Source organism: Artemia sp. Qi Xiang Cuo, chromosome 9 (assembly GCF_049724085.1).
Source record: "Artemia sp. Qi Xiang Cuo chromosome 9, ASM4972408v1, whole genome shotgun sequence".
NCBI classification, from domain to species: Eukaryota; Metazoa; Arthropoda; class Branchiopoda; order Anostraca; family Artemiidae; genus Artemia; species Artemia sp. Qi Xiang Cuo.
In genome coordinates this window covers 67,352,961-67,366,109 of record NC_142802.1, presented here as the reverse complement: position 1 = coordinate 67,366,109, position 13,149 = coordinate 67,352,961, and the positions used below count along the sequence as shown (strand labels likewise).

At 32.9% G+C, this 13,149-nt stretch overlaps 1 protein-coding gene across 2 annotated transcripts in view; it reads right to left on the bottom strand.

The window, feature by feature from the left end:
* The window catches only part of ci (transcriptional activator cubitus interruptus), a 221,058-nt gene that overhangs the window by 72,322 nt on the left and 135,587 nt on the right, over positions 1-13,149 (bottom strand). The window lies entirely within an intron of this gene.

The window sequence follows — 13,149 nt, the reverse complement described above, 5'->3', positions numbered from 1 at the left end:
TGGGTAAAGAATGTAAAGCCTCGAAACCCGTTAAGGCCGGTGGTATTTCTTCTGATGAGCCCTAAATGGAAGGTTTTACTTGGAGATATTTTTCTAGATTTAAGGTGCTTTTGCTGGTAATTTTACAACGACTTACATTTATTGATGACAACTTTGCATGGATTTGGACTTTTCTATTTGGTTGATGGTTTGGGTATACTGTTTGGTCCTAGGTAGTTGGATGGATGTGTAAGGTGAGAGCCTAGTTCAAGTGCACATTTGTCTGAATTGCTGGATTAGGACGACAGTTATTTTTTTATAATTTGTTAAGTTTTTTTTTTATTTTTTTTTTTTTTTTTTGCCAAGTAATTACCTCTTAAACATAATATGAATTCAGGTTGGATCTAGTGCTGGTGGAGGAATCATCAAAAATTCCTCCCCGACGGACCTTAACCCTGGTTCAGGTTTTAACTTAAATTGATGATTCTTTGGCCACTTTATCACTTATTTTAAAAGGGTTGCATAAGCACATTGTCTATTTAGGGTAGGGTTTTTTTTTTTTTTTTTTTTTTTTTGTATTATTATTTATAGTATACTTTTTAATTGTTGAATGTTGGGTTGGCTATTGGAGATGTCTTGGATTTTTATATTTTTTTTCGGTTTTGCTTTATTTGATTTCGTATTTTATATTGAATAATATTGGTAAGGATTATATTCAAAGGGGTCTGCCGAATATTAGTAAGTGTAATTTCTGATTTAATTCTTAGTCTTCAGAGTAATGATTGGTCTAGTGTTCTTGAAGCTAATGATGTTGAATGTGCAACAAGTTTATTTGTGTGTCGTATGGGCGCTCTATTGGATAAGCATTTTCCTCTTAGGAAGAGACCAAGGAATTCTACACCCACATGCCCATGGATGTCCATAGGTCTGATTAATGCTACACATATGAAGGCGTCTCTGTTCAAGGTTGCATGTAAAAGTAAAACACAGGATGATCTTTTGAAGTATAAACATTATAAAAATGTACTTACGACTTCAGTACGTGCAGCCAAAAGCTCTATTTTTCGCGTCGAATTGATGAGTGTAAGGGGAACTTGCGTATGGTTTGGAATGTAGTTAATGAAGCTATTTCTCGCAAGAAACTCAAACAGTCCCCCCCATGTCATTACAGGAATGCTGATGGATCTATTGTGGATAAAAATTCTTCAGCAAACGCCTTCAATTTGTATTTCACCACTCTTCCTTCAGTTCCCATTCAACCCAAGAATAGAGTAAGTAGTTTTCCCATAGCAGAAAAGTCATTTTTCCTTTCACCATGCAGTGATATTGAGATTTATAGTATTATTTCCCAGCTTCCAAGTAGTCGTTCAGTTGATGGTTTTGGTTTGAGCAATAATGTTCTTAAAAAAATTGGTCAGTTTGTTTCTAACCCCATCTCACACATAACTAACCTCTCTCTTTCTTCTGGTGTTTTCCCTCATTTATTTAAAGTTGCTAATGTTTTACCTTTACATAAAAAAGGTGACTCATCTCAAATTTCAAATTATAGACCCATTTCTCTTCTTCCTGTCATTTCTAAGGTTGTTGAAAGAGTAGTGTATTGTAGACTCTCTTCATTTGTTCTTAGTACTAACACGACTGCAGGAAATTCTCTCATAACTAACCGTCAGTATGGTTTTCGTCCCACTTTCTCTACCTTGTATGCACTTTCAGATGCAACAGAGTTTGTGCGTATTAATCTGGACAAGGGCTTGTGTGTTTTGGGTCTTTTTCTTGACTTTTCAAAGGCCTTTGATATGGTTGACCACTCTGTTCTTTTGTCTAAACTATCTTCATTTGGAGTGCATGGAGTCCCACTAGAATGGTTAAGGTCTTATCTGTCAGGAAGATCTCAGTATGTTTCAGTTAATGGTAATTCTTCCACTACTTTGCCTATATTGAAGGGTGTCCCACAGGGCTCTGTGCTTGGACCACTTTTGTTTTTAATTTACATTAATGATCTCGTTGATGGTCTTCATCCCCTTGTGCACCCTATTCTTTTTGCTGATGACAGTAACTTTTTGATTGCTGCAGTGGACTTGCCATCTGCCACTTCTCTAGCTCAAGGTCTTCTTGATAAAGTAAAAGATTGGTGCTGGTCAAATGGTATGACTCTCAACAGCCAAAAAAGTGCCATTGTATACTTCAGGACCCCTTATCGTATGAGAGATGTAAGGGAGCCAATCATCCTGACTTATGGGAATGATGTTATACGGCAAGCTGCTATGGTGAAATTTCTTTGTTTGTATCTTGACTGTTTTTTCTCTTTCAAGCCTCATATAACTCACACCCGTTCCCTCATCTTCCGCCAGTCTTCAATGTTGCACCGGGTTAACTCATTTCTTCCCCCAGATGTTATGCTTTCTCTTTATTATGCTTTTATATATCCTTACCTTTCTTATTGCTGCTCTGTCTGGGGTAATACTAATAAATCTCTTCTCTGCTCACTTCAAACAGCCCAAAATAGGGCAGTGAAGGCAACTTTTCTTCTCTCTCGGCTTTACCCTTCCTCTGATCTTTATAATGATACTGGAATAGCTCCGCTGAATCGTATTGTGAGTAAAAGTAATCTTTATTTAGCGCATTCTGCTTTTCTAGGTACACTTCCACCGCCTCTACAGCAATTTTTTTCACGGACAGGCTCAGGTAGGTACTCTACTTTTCTACGTAGTTCTTCTCGTAGATTTATTTTGCCCAAACGTTCATCTACAGCAGCCCAGAGGTCTCCTGTTTATAATTCAATTCAATTATGGAATTCAATCTCACCGGATGTCCCATTATTTCTGTCTGCAAAGGCAGTTATTCGTCGTGTATTTCCAGTTTAGTAATTTCTCTCTCCTTCGTTTATTTTCCCTGTTTTCTCTTTTCCTAGTGTTTCTCCTTTTTTTTTTTTCCCTTTTTTTTCGTTTTTTTTTTTTTTTTTTTTTTTTTTTTTTTTTCTTTTCTTTTTTTTTTTTTTTTTTTTTGTATGGTATTGTTTATTCTCTTTAATCTTTATTTCATATATATTGTTTGATTTAGAGTAATATTTATGGTTGTCTTAGTACTTTATTATTGTATTGTAAGGCCCACAACAAGCCAAGCTTCATGGGCTAAATAATTTTTCTTTACGTTTGTAATATAGTTTAGTATTAATAAAATGATTGATGATTGATTGATTAATGGTCGTTGTTTTCTTTGTCAAGATCACTTCATCCCTCGAAATTATGTTAAAAGCACTTTATATAATAAAAAGTTTCAATGTTTATTAACTGGATAGGAAAATTTCAAAACAAATAATATTATATACTTACTAGAATGTAAAAATTTTCAATTACAGTACGTGGGGGAAACAATTAACAATATATATAAGAGATTTTTGGGACATAAAACTCCAATTACCAAGGAAAAAACTAATAATTATCTAGTTCAACATGGTAATAATGGTACTCTCTCTGTATCGAATCTATTTATTACAATTTTAGAAAATCTTGAAATAGAAAACCTTTCTAAAGAGGAAAAAAAATAATACAGTATAAAGAAGAGACGAGTAGTTTATCCAGGCTCATTGTCCTGTATATAATTCTGGTATAACTGATTTAGTAGCGAAACACGGAGACGTGTCCAATGTAGTGTCTAACTGTCTTTGTGGTCTAACGGAGAATACATACTTCAAGTAACATATTAAATTTAAACACAGATCAAGATGAATTAGGAAAAATAATAAAAATAAATATTTATATTTAAATGCATTTTTAATAGATTTAGGTCACACATTTTAGAATAATTAACTGATTAGTTTAATACAATATCTAAATAAGTTAACAAGTAATAATTTAATAAAAGTATTCTTGATTGCAAAAAATAGTAAAAAATTTAACTAAGAAAATAAATTAATTTATTACATAGTTTGTATTTTAGATAAATCAAAATTTAGATCAAAATGTACTACATATGAAAAAATTTTAAATAAGGATAATAGATTATATTTGTCTATTAATTTTTGTTATAAACAAATATAAGATATTAATTTGCCAAGAATCTTAAACCAGCGGAGAGTAAAGAATGCCCTTCCATGTAATTTGGTATATAATGGTAGTCCAATTTTAACATATAAATTTTCAAAAACAATTGGTCAAATGATTTTTAACTATAATTCAATACTTAAAAAACTGGACAGGGGGAGTAATTGGAAACCGGTTTGTAATTGTGAGCACTTTTTACTGAATTGTGGATCAAACTTATAAGCATATTGTAACGGGGGATTTGTCCATTATAAAGCATCGTGATCTTCAAAAGATAATAAAAATGGGGGCTAAGTTCCGTTTTTCTTACCACATAAGGCAAGCAGATATTCTTAGGGGATTAAAGAATGATTTAAACGTATTTATTGATAATTGGTGCAAGAAGGAGAAAATTACTAAAGATAGATTTCAGAATTGGATAAACTTGATTTTGACTAGTGTAAGAAATAGCATGTATAGAATTAATCCTACAGATTCTTTGAAAAAATCAATATTTTATAATGCCAATATGAAACAAGCAATTACTAATTTACAGAATGAATTTATAATTGTACCAGTTGATAAAGCTAGCAATAATTTTGCCATAATTTGTCAGAAACTCTATTGTGATATTTTATCAAAAGAGTTACAAACAACAAATACTTACGAAAAGGCCCATATGGAGGAGAAGAGTTTAATTGAAAATATAGAAGAAAGAATTTTGAAAAAATTCAATATTAAAATAAATGATAATGACAAACAGTTTCCTTTCTTATATTGGACGATAAAATTTCATAAAAATCCACCAAAACCACGTTTTATTGCTGGGGCAGCAAGGTGTCCAACCAGAATTGCGGCTACTGATCTATCTTTAATTTTAGGAGAAATTAGAAATAAATTTAAAGCATATTGCTCTGGAATTAAAAAAATTTCTAACTTTAACCCATATTGGAGTGTTAATAACTCGTTACAAGTGATAGATTCTTTGGTGAATGTTTCAGCTGAAAGAGTCGAGTCATTTTATTTTACTAAATTTTATACAAAATTGTAACTAAACTTATTATTAGAAAAAATGAAAGAGGTGATAAAGAAATATTTTATTTTTTCTAAAACATGATTTTTGAAAGTTGATACTTTTAATAAAAAAGCCCGATGGACGAATTTCTTTAGAAGTACTATTAATTCAAGATGTTATAGCTTGGATATGATATGTGATTTATTGGAATTTGTTCTATTTAATACATTTATAAGATTTAGTGGGGATTTATATAAACAAACTGTAGGTATTCCTATGGGTGGGAATGCAAGTCCATTCATAGCAGACCTGTTTTTAAGTCAATTAGAATATGAATATATGATAAATAAAAATAGCCCAAGCAATCTAAATATAACCTTTCAAATAATAAAAGATATCTGGACGATCTCTTGGTAATAAATTGTGCAGAGTTTATTGAGATTTCAAAAAATATTTATCCACAAGAGTTAATTCTTGAGCCTAGCTATGGGATGGGACACTCCGACCATTTCTTAGATTTAAATATTAATATTTCAAATAATAATAAATTAGTTTTTAAATTATATAATAAAACGGATGATTTTAATTTTGAAGTAATTAATTTTCCATATCTTGAAAGTAATATACATTCAAATATTACTTATTCGGCTTATTATTCCTAATTATTTAGGTATGCAAAAATATGCAGTAATCACACATATTTTAAACATAGATGTAAAAAGCTGAGGGAAAAACTGATCTTAAGAGGTTTTTCAGCCAAAAACATTAGTTGGCAATTCAAAAAATTTTGTTTTATGTATCATGAACTCTTCAGTAAATATACAAAAAATTATAAAGAAATACTGAATGATATTTTCATCTAGTTTCTCGGGCGCTTTTCTTTTTTTTTTTGATGTTTGAGTTTCTAGAGGTTTCAAACAAGCTTGAGGATCTTTAAATTTGTGATTGGTTCAAGATACCAAAAAAAGATACATCTGGACATTTAGTCATTTGTTCCAGAATGGTCTCTTTCAGTGACCTCTGGGATTTTACTATGGAAACATTGAAACACTTTTTGTATGTAATTTTTAATAGCTTGACTAGTATGCATGTATTTCACAGGTTTTACCTGACATAGGGCTACCATATAGATCTTATGGTAGAGGCGCCACCGTGCTGGGTAAAGAATGTAAAGCCTCGAAACCCGTTAAGGCCGGTGGTATTTCTTCTGATGAGCCCTAAATGGAAGGTTTTACTTGGAAATATTTTGCTAGATTTAAGGTGCTTTTGCTGGTAATTTTACAACGACTTACATTTATTGATGACAACTTTGCATGGATTTGGACTTTTCTATTTGGTTGATGGTTTGGGTATACTGTTTGGTCCTAGGTAGTTGGATGGATGTGTAAGGTGAGAGCCTCGTTCAAGTGCACATTTGTCTCAATTGCTGGATTAGGACGACAGGTTTTTTTTTTTTTTTTTTGTTTTTTTTTTTTTTTTTTTTTTTTTTTTGCCAAGTAATTACCTCTTAAACATAATACTAATATCTTTCTTGTTTCACTTTGTCTTGTCTGAAGAAAGCTGTTCAAAAATCTCAGTTTTCGGTCACAGTGGCTCAAGCTGTTCAGAAATCTCAGTTTTCAGTCACAGTGGCTCAAGCTGTTCAGAAATCTCAGTTTTCAGTCACAGTGGCTCAAGCTGTTCAGAAATCTCAGTTTTAAGTCACAGTGGCTCAAGCTGTTCAGAAATCTCATTTTTCAGTCACAGTGGCTAACGCTGTTCAAAAATCTCAGTTTTCAGTCACAGTGGCTCAGCTAATGAGTGTCCCTCTACGGGTGGACTTTTTAAAAGCACCTATTAGTGGATCCTTGAACATAGTAACGCCTATCTGATTTAGCAATTATGATTTTATGATTTGGCATGATTATGGTTTAGCCATGGTAATACCCACTATTGCCAAATTAGTAGTAATATTAATGCCACTACTAACTACTAATTGCAGCACCAAGCCACCTGGTGCCAACACAGATGTGCCTGTACATCCCCCTCCTCCTCTGCTCCAATCTTTTTAAATTTTTATTCTTTACTCCCTTCAATTCTCAACTTCCTTTAAACCATTTCTTATAGCCAAGGCCGTATCCAGAGGGAAGGGGGTTTGAATACCCCCCCCCCAATATTTGTCTGACTCGTAAAAACGTAACAAAAATGGATATAAAAATATTTTACGCCTTTTAAGGGTTTTTGTATACCCCCCCCCCCACAAAAAAAACTTGTGTAAAACACGCCCCGACAAAAATCCTAGATACGGCCCTGCTTAAAGCCACTTCCTATTCCATGCGGGAACAATTTCCGTTTGGCCCCAGATTAATGGCCAAAAAGCCATAAAAAAATGTTGTTAAACAATCGTAACTAACCATAAATTATTAATGGTGAACCTTTTGGGCTTGGTGGCCCACAACAGAAAAATCTTATGGCACATACATCCCTTGAAACACGAACTGGATATTACTGATGTCGCAACGTCCGACGAAATCATTTTGGGAGGTGGAGCTAAAAAACTGTATTTCGCCACTGCCAGATCTATAAAAAACGCAATATTCCACCATGGAGTTGACATTTGGAAGAGGGAGGACAAGTTCGAAAAATTTCGAATTATATTTCCGATTATGGAGGAAACGAAATAAAAACCTGTAAAAACACCGACGTTAAGGGTGACAGAAAAGGACCTCCGCCGAGCTTGCCAGCCCAGGTCATGTTCTATATATTAGGACCAGTCCTGTTAACTCTCCTCACAGAAGAGGTGCGCTTGACGCAATACTACTGAACTGTTAATCAACATGCAGCTTAAACGGTTTATCATTATCAACCTTCATTAACAAGATGAAAATTTACTGTGACTTTAAATGAGTTAATTTGACTGAAGCAAGATAACAATTCATGCAGGAACAATAACTCAGGTACGAATGACAACTGACAATTCATCTGCTAGCCAAATGATTAGTTTTACTCATTCCATCAGAAAAGGCCCCTCCCACTTCAAGTGTATGCAAGAGAGGAAGCTTTCAATGTTCTAATAGAATGCCATTTATCTTGATTGTCCAAAATTAAGTATTGCAATTGCTGGGAATTGATTTGCTTTAACAAGAAAATTGCCATCGTGGTAGTTCACAGCAAGCCAGAGTAACAGGGCGGGGAAAGGGCTTTCAGACCAGTGCCACATCCCCGAATGTCAAGGTTTTTGCAATTACCCCCATAACTTTTCATGTGTTCTACACAATTTATTTTTTTCCGTTTGTTCATCTTTTTTTTTCGACATAACACCTTTATATTAGTTGTTGTTTTCTTAGACCACAGTGCCGTTCTAAGACGAACAAATGCACTTTAAAATGGGGATAAATCCATTTATTTAGACAGTGAAAAAGTTCGTGCAAAAGTCCAGATATTTCGATCACATATACAGCGTCGCTAAAATAAACTTTCACGAACAAATAAACTTTCAAATGGGGATAAATCCATTTATTTAGACAGTGAAAAAATAGGTACAAAAGTCCAGATATTTCGGTCACATATACAGCGTCGCTGTATATGCGACCTAAATATCTGGACTTTTGTACCTATTTTTTCACTGTCTAAATAAATGGATTTATCCCCATTTGAAAGTTTATTTGTTCGTTTGTTCATCTTGTTTCTTTCTAGTCTTTCTCCTTAGTTCGGCAGCAAACGTCGGAACATTTTGGGCTAACGCATTTGTCTGAACTATCTGTTATTAATTTGTTTACTATTTCAATTGCTTTAGACGTGTTTTCCACGCCTAAACTGTCAGACGAGCCAAAACACATAGGTCGACAATTGACTTGATTGGGCCCTCGTGATTGGACCCAAGCTGATAATTTGTTTCTAGAACAATTCTCAGCGGTATTTCTAGACTATGTATATTATAGATGGGAATTTTATTTATAGCTTAACTTTTATTTTCTGTAAAATATTTTCTTTTCCTGGCTTGACTTAATGCTTCCTTAGTTGTTTCTTCTGAGCTAAGCTGAACATCAATTGTAAGCGTAGCTGCAAAATATCTGACAATTCTTTTGTTTACTATTTTATTAGTCTTAAAACGTTTTGACTACAAACAAATCTTGAGTTTTACTATCAACCATTACCGCACGGTAAAGAATTCACATATAAAGGAGTTAATCTACGTTTTTACATAAAAAAATCTCAACCTCTCACAGTTTTAAGAAGAACAATACGAAATTAAGTTTTAATTAATATTTAAGTCGCTCATCTACACTTTACAGACAGAGGTATGAACGCTTAATTTCGGCTGATTTCTATTTAAGGAACCGACAAAGATGTTGCTGGATTAATGACTTAATTTGGCATTTCAGGTATAAAAAAAAACTAATTAAAGATTGTAACTATTCCACTAATACAGTCAACGTATTGAAGAAAGTAGAATGAATGTAAAGTAATAACCGCTCTGATGCTTAGCAGACCGTCAACAAAGTTCGTCACAGAATAACTAAACGAGGCATATAGGCAGGCCCGGATAAAGGGCGTTTTGGCCCAATCGGGCCCCACGTTACCACCAAAATGAACAAAAAGAGATTTTGAAATTTAAAGTGAATCGTTTTTGACGATAAGAGAAAAATTATGAGTTATTCAAATAATCAAAAATATATTTATTTGAAGTTTGCATTACTGGATGATATTTATTATTAAATAATATATGCTTTATAATATACCCATAAAAGTTCATGTCAAATTTATTGAATCTAATCGGGATAGTCCTATATTAGAGATTTTGTAATATGCGATGAAACTAGCTTACGTACTTAAACTACAATGCATGTAATTTTATTTGAATATTTAATATATAGAGAGGGCCCCGCAAAAAAGATCTAATCGGGCCCAGTATCTATTCATTCTTGTCCTTCATATCAGAAAGGAGAAGGGGAAGGGGTGCCACTCCACGTCAAAATCTCACGTTATTTCGCTTATAAATTGTATTTTATCAAATGTCTAACCTTTGTTTCAATGAAAATGATACAATATAGAAAATTTATATGACATAACTTTGATGTGGGTTATGCAATTGTATTTATGATTTTTTTTTATTCAGCCCATAGGGCGGCTGGGCCCTTTCCCCGTACCTTCCATCTACAAAAACGTTATGTTTTATACATACGTACTCATCAGTCACAATTTTCAAAAATTCGAATTATTTTAACAATCAGGGTATTTTGTCATTTACATTACATGATAAGATACACTGAAAAGCACTGCCTGTATCAATCGATTAGTATATATCACAGTTTATAGAATTAGCAGTATGATCATTCCCTATCTCACCCATTATAAAAACCCGGACCGAGTGCTCCAGAGAACGTTTTTGCAGATATAAACATAAGCGGCATTAGATCTTTTCACGGGTAGACAAGTCGGATTTCTCTTGGACGCGAAACAAGTGGAAACCCGTTATTACGAATAATGCCCTTTGTAACCATTTCTCATTGATTGACGGAAACAGATTAACCCGTTAATGCAGAAATAAGTGGGAGGAGCTTTTTGTTCGCACCGAGAATGAAGACCAGAAATGACCTGCGATAAACTTACTGGATAATTCTATAAACTGTGGTATATATCTAGAACTGAAATATGAGATTAGGTTGATCCGACAAAGGAAAACATCTTAGAATATATCAATCCAACATTTTTTTTTTATATATTCTTGTCAATGCATACCTTTTTTGGCCTTTTTTAATTGTTTAACACGTATTTCAACCCAAAATGGTTCAATATATTTTTTTTTATTTGCTTTAAAATATGCGTCTAAATGTGTTTAGAACCTGTTTTTTTAATTTTCAATATATATTTCGACCCAAAATTGTTCAAGTTATTTATTTTTTAGCAAATGCGCGTAAATGTGTTTAGAATTTGTCAATTCAACGAATTTTGAAAGCTAATTATAACAAAATTATAACAAAGCTAGTTTTTTCATTTTAATGTTTAACATGTTTCAACCCAAAATTGTTCAATATATTTTTTTTTGCTTAAAATAATTCATTGTCTTATATTCAATTCAAAGTTAATTATTCGTTTTTTTCATTTCAGCACAAAATTTTTATTCTTAAATATATTTTTTGGCTTGTTTCTTTTTTTTTTTAAATTTGTGTAAATATAGCATTAATAGTAAAAAAAAATACCAATCTTTTTTTGCAACTTTGGTAAAACTGCGTCAAAGCATGAGCGGGGTTCTCGCGACAACTTATCAATTTTGGTTAATATTTTAAACTACCTTAAAAAATTAAATAAAAGTCATATTTTTCTCATAATCAACATGCTGTAAAATTTTCCTCAGCAAGTATTTAGCTTCATCTTTCCTAGGCTAATTAACTTATTTATTTCAAACTATTAAATTTCTATTATAGTTGAATCAAAAGTAATTCGGTGAATTTATTCGGCATTTCAGCGCTATCTGTAAAAGTTCAGTCGCCGGTTTATTTTTTTATTTATTTTTTTTCACTTGTCCTGCTGTACGTCACTTCAAATAATTAAATTAAAAAAACAAAACAATTTTTCTGAACGAAAGTAAAGAGCGACGTTAAAACTTAAAACAGACATAAATAAGCGAGGGGGGGGTTACTGTTGTATTATCTATAACACACGCGAATATTGTATAGCGAACACGATAAAAGAAACTAGTCATGCAGGTTTCTTTCAACGGACAATTCCTATGCCGAGCATTGCAAACAGTGGTTTAGACTTTAGTTTTTTGGGGTTGAAGGGGCAAAAAAAGGTACCTAATTTAGGTTAGGTTACGTATTTAATATATGCTATGCTTTACCCCCACTCCCCTGATGTGCAAATATATAGCTGAAATTTGTTCCTAAACTCTTATATTTTTATCATATTTTGTTTTATTTCATTAGCATTAGCCAAACTTCACTTCACGCGTGTGTTACAGATAATACAACAGTACCGAGGGGGGGGGGGTTCCACCTGACGTTCTCAATGTTTCAAGAATGGATACATTAGGACGTGAGGAATTCAACTTTTTAAGAAGTTCAACTTTTTAAAACTAATGTTTCGAGTACGAAGGTTCATTTAAAAAAATTTTCTTTAAAATTAAATTAAATAGTATATATAAAATTAAATGGAAATATAAAATTAAATGGTAAAATTAAATAGCTCAATCATTTTGAAATAAAATATGTAAATAAAACATTTTTGAATACCAACTGGCTATATATTCATTCAAATTAAAAAATCGAGTTCAAATTCATTCAAAAATCGTTTAATACAAAAACACCTTCACAAACATTTGGGACAGCAGTACTTAGACACGTGACAGCTGCACGTGGCTTCTGAAACTATTGCAAAGGTATGTAAACAGCTTGTGGTAGGTTCGAACTGATTGGCTGATTGTTTAAACTGATGATATCGATTTTTTTCAGGGCTCTATCAAAACTTGTACTTTCTTTGTTTAAACAATGGTAAGCACTACCTTGTTGTGACACCACCAGCGTTTCCAACGCGGTACAAATGTACCGTTTTTGGTACAATTTAGAGGTCCTGGTACAGTGCAGTACATTTGGAAATTTTTTAGTACACATCAGATTTCCTGGTACATTTAGGTTTTACTTGCTTCTTTTTGATTCAAATATCTGTTCCAAGTTTTAGTTTATTGGAAATTTTCATATTGTTAGGGCAAATTTTTAACCTATTGCGCCGATGGTGCAAATTACTTTCTTGCGGTACAATTTTAATCGGAAAACTGGTAAAGTTTATTTCAAAGCGTCGGCAACACTGGACACCACCAATCTTGATACTTGAAAAGAGCGCAAAGAAATATAATTTTCATCACTGAGCCCTCTCCCAATATTCTAATACCACTTGCTCAATATGATTACCGCTGTGAAAAAGAACAAAAAAAAAACAACTAAAACACAAATGTCAACATTTGTCCGTGACCACCCCTTCTCAAGAAAAAAAAACATGAAATTTTGTGCTTCTGAGTGCAGAAGGATGAAGCCTGGGCAACGTAGTTCTCAAACACGTTGAGTTTGATGCTGCAATTTTCATCTAGATCATACCGCTTTAAGGGCTTGGATATATCTTCTTTTCTATATTTATTACGTTAAGAAATTTATGAAA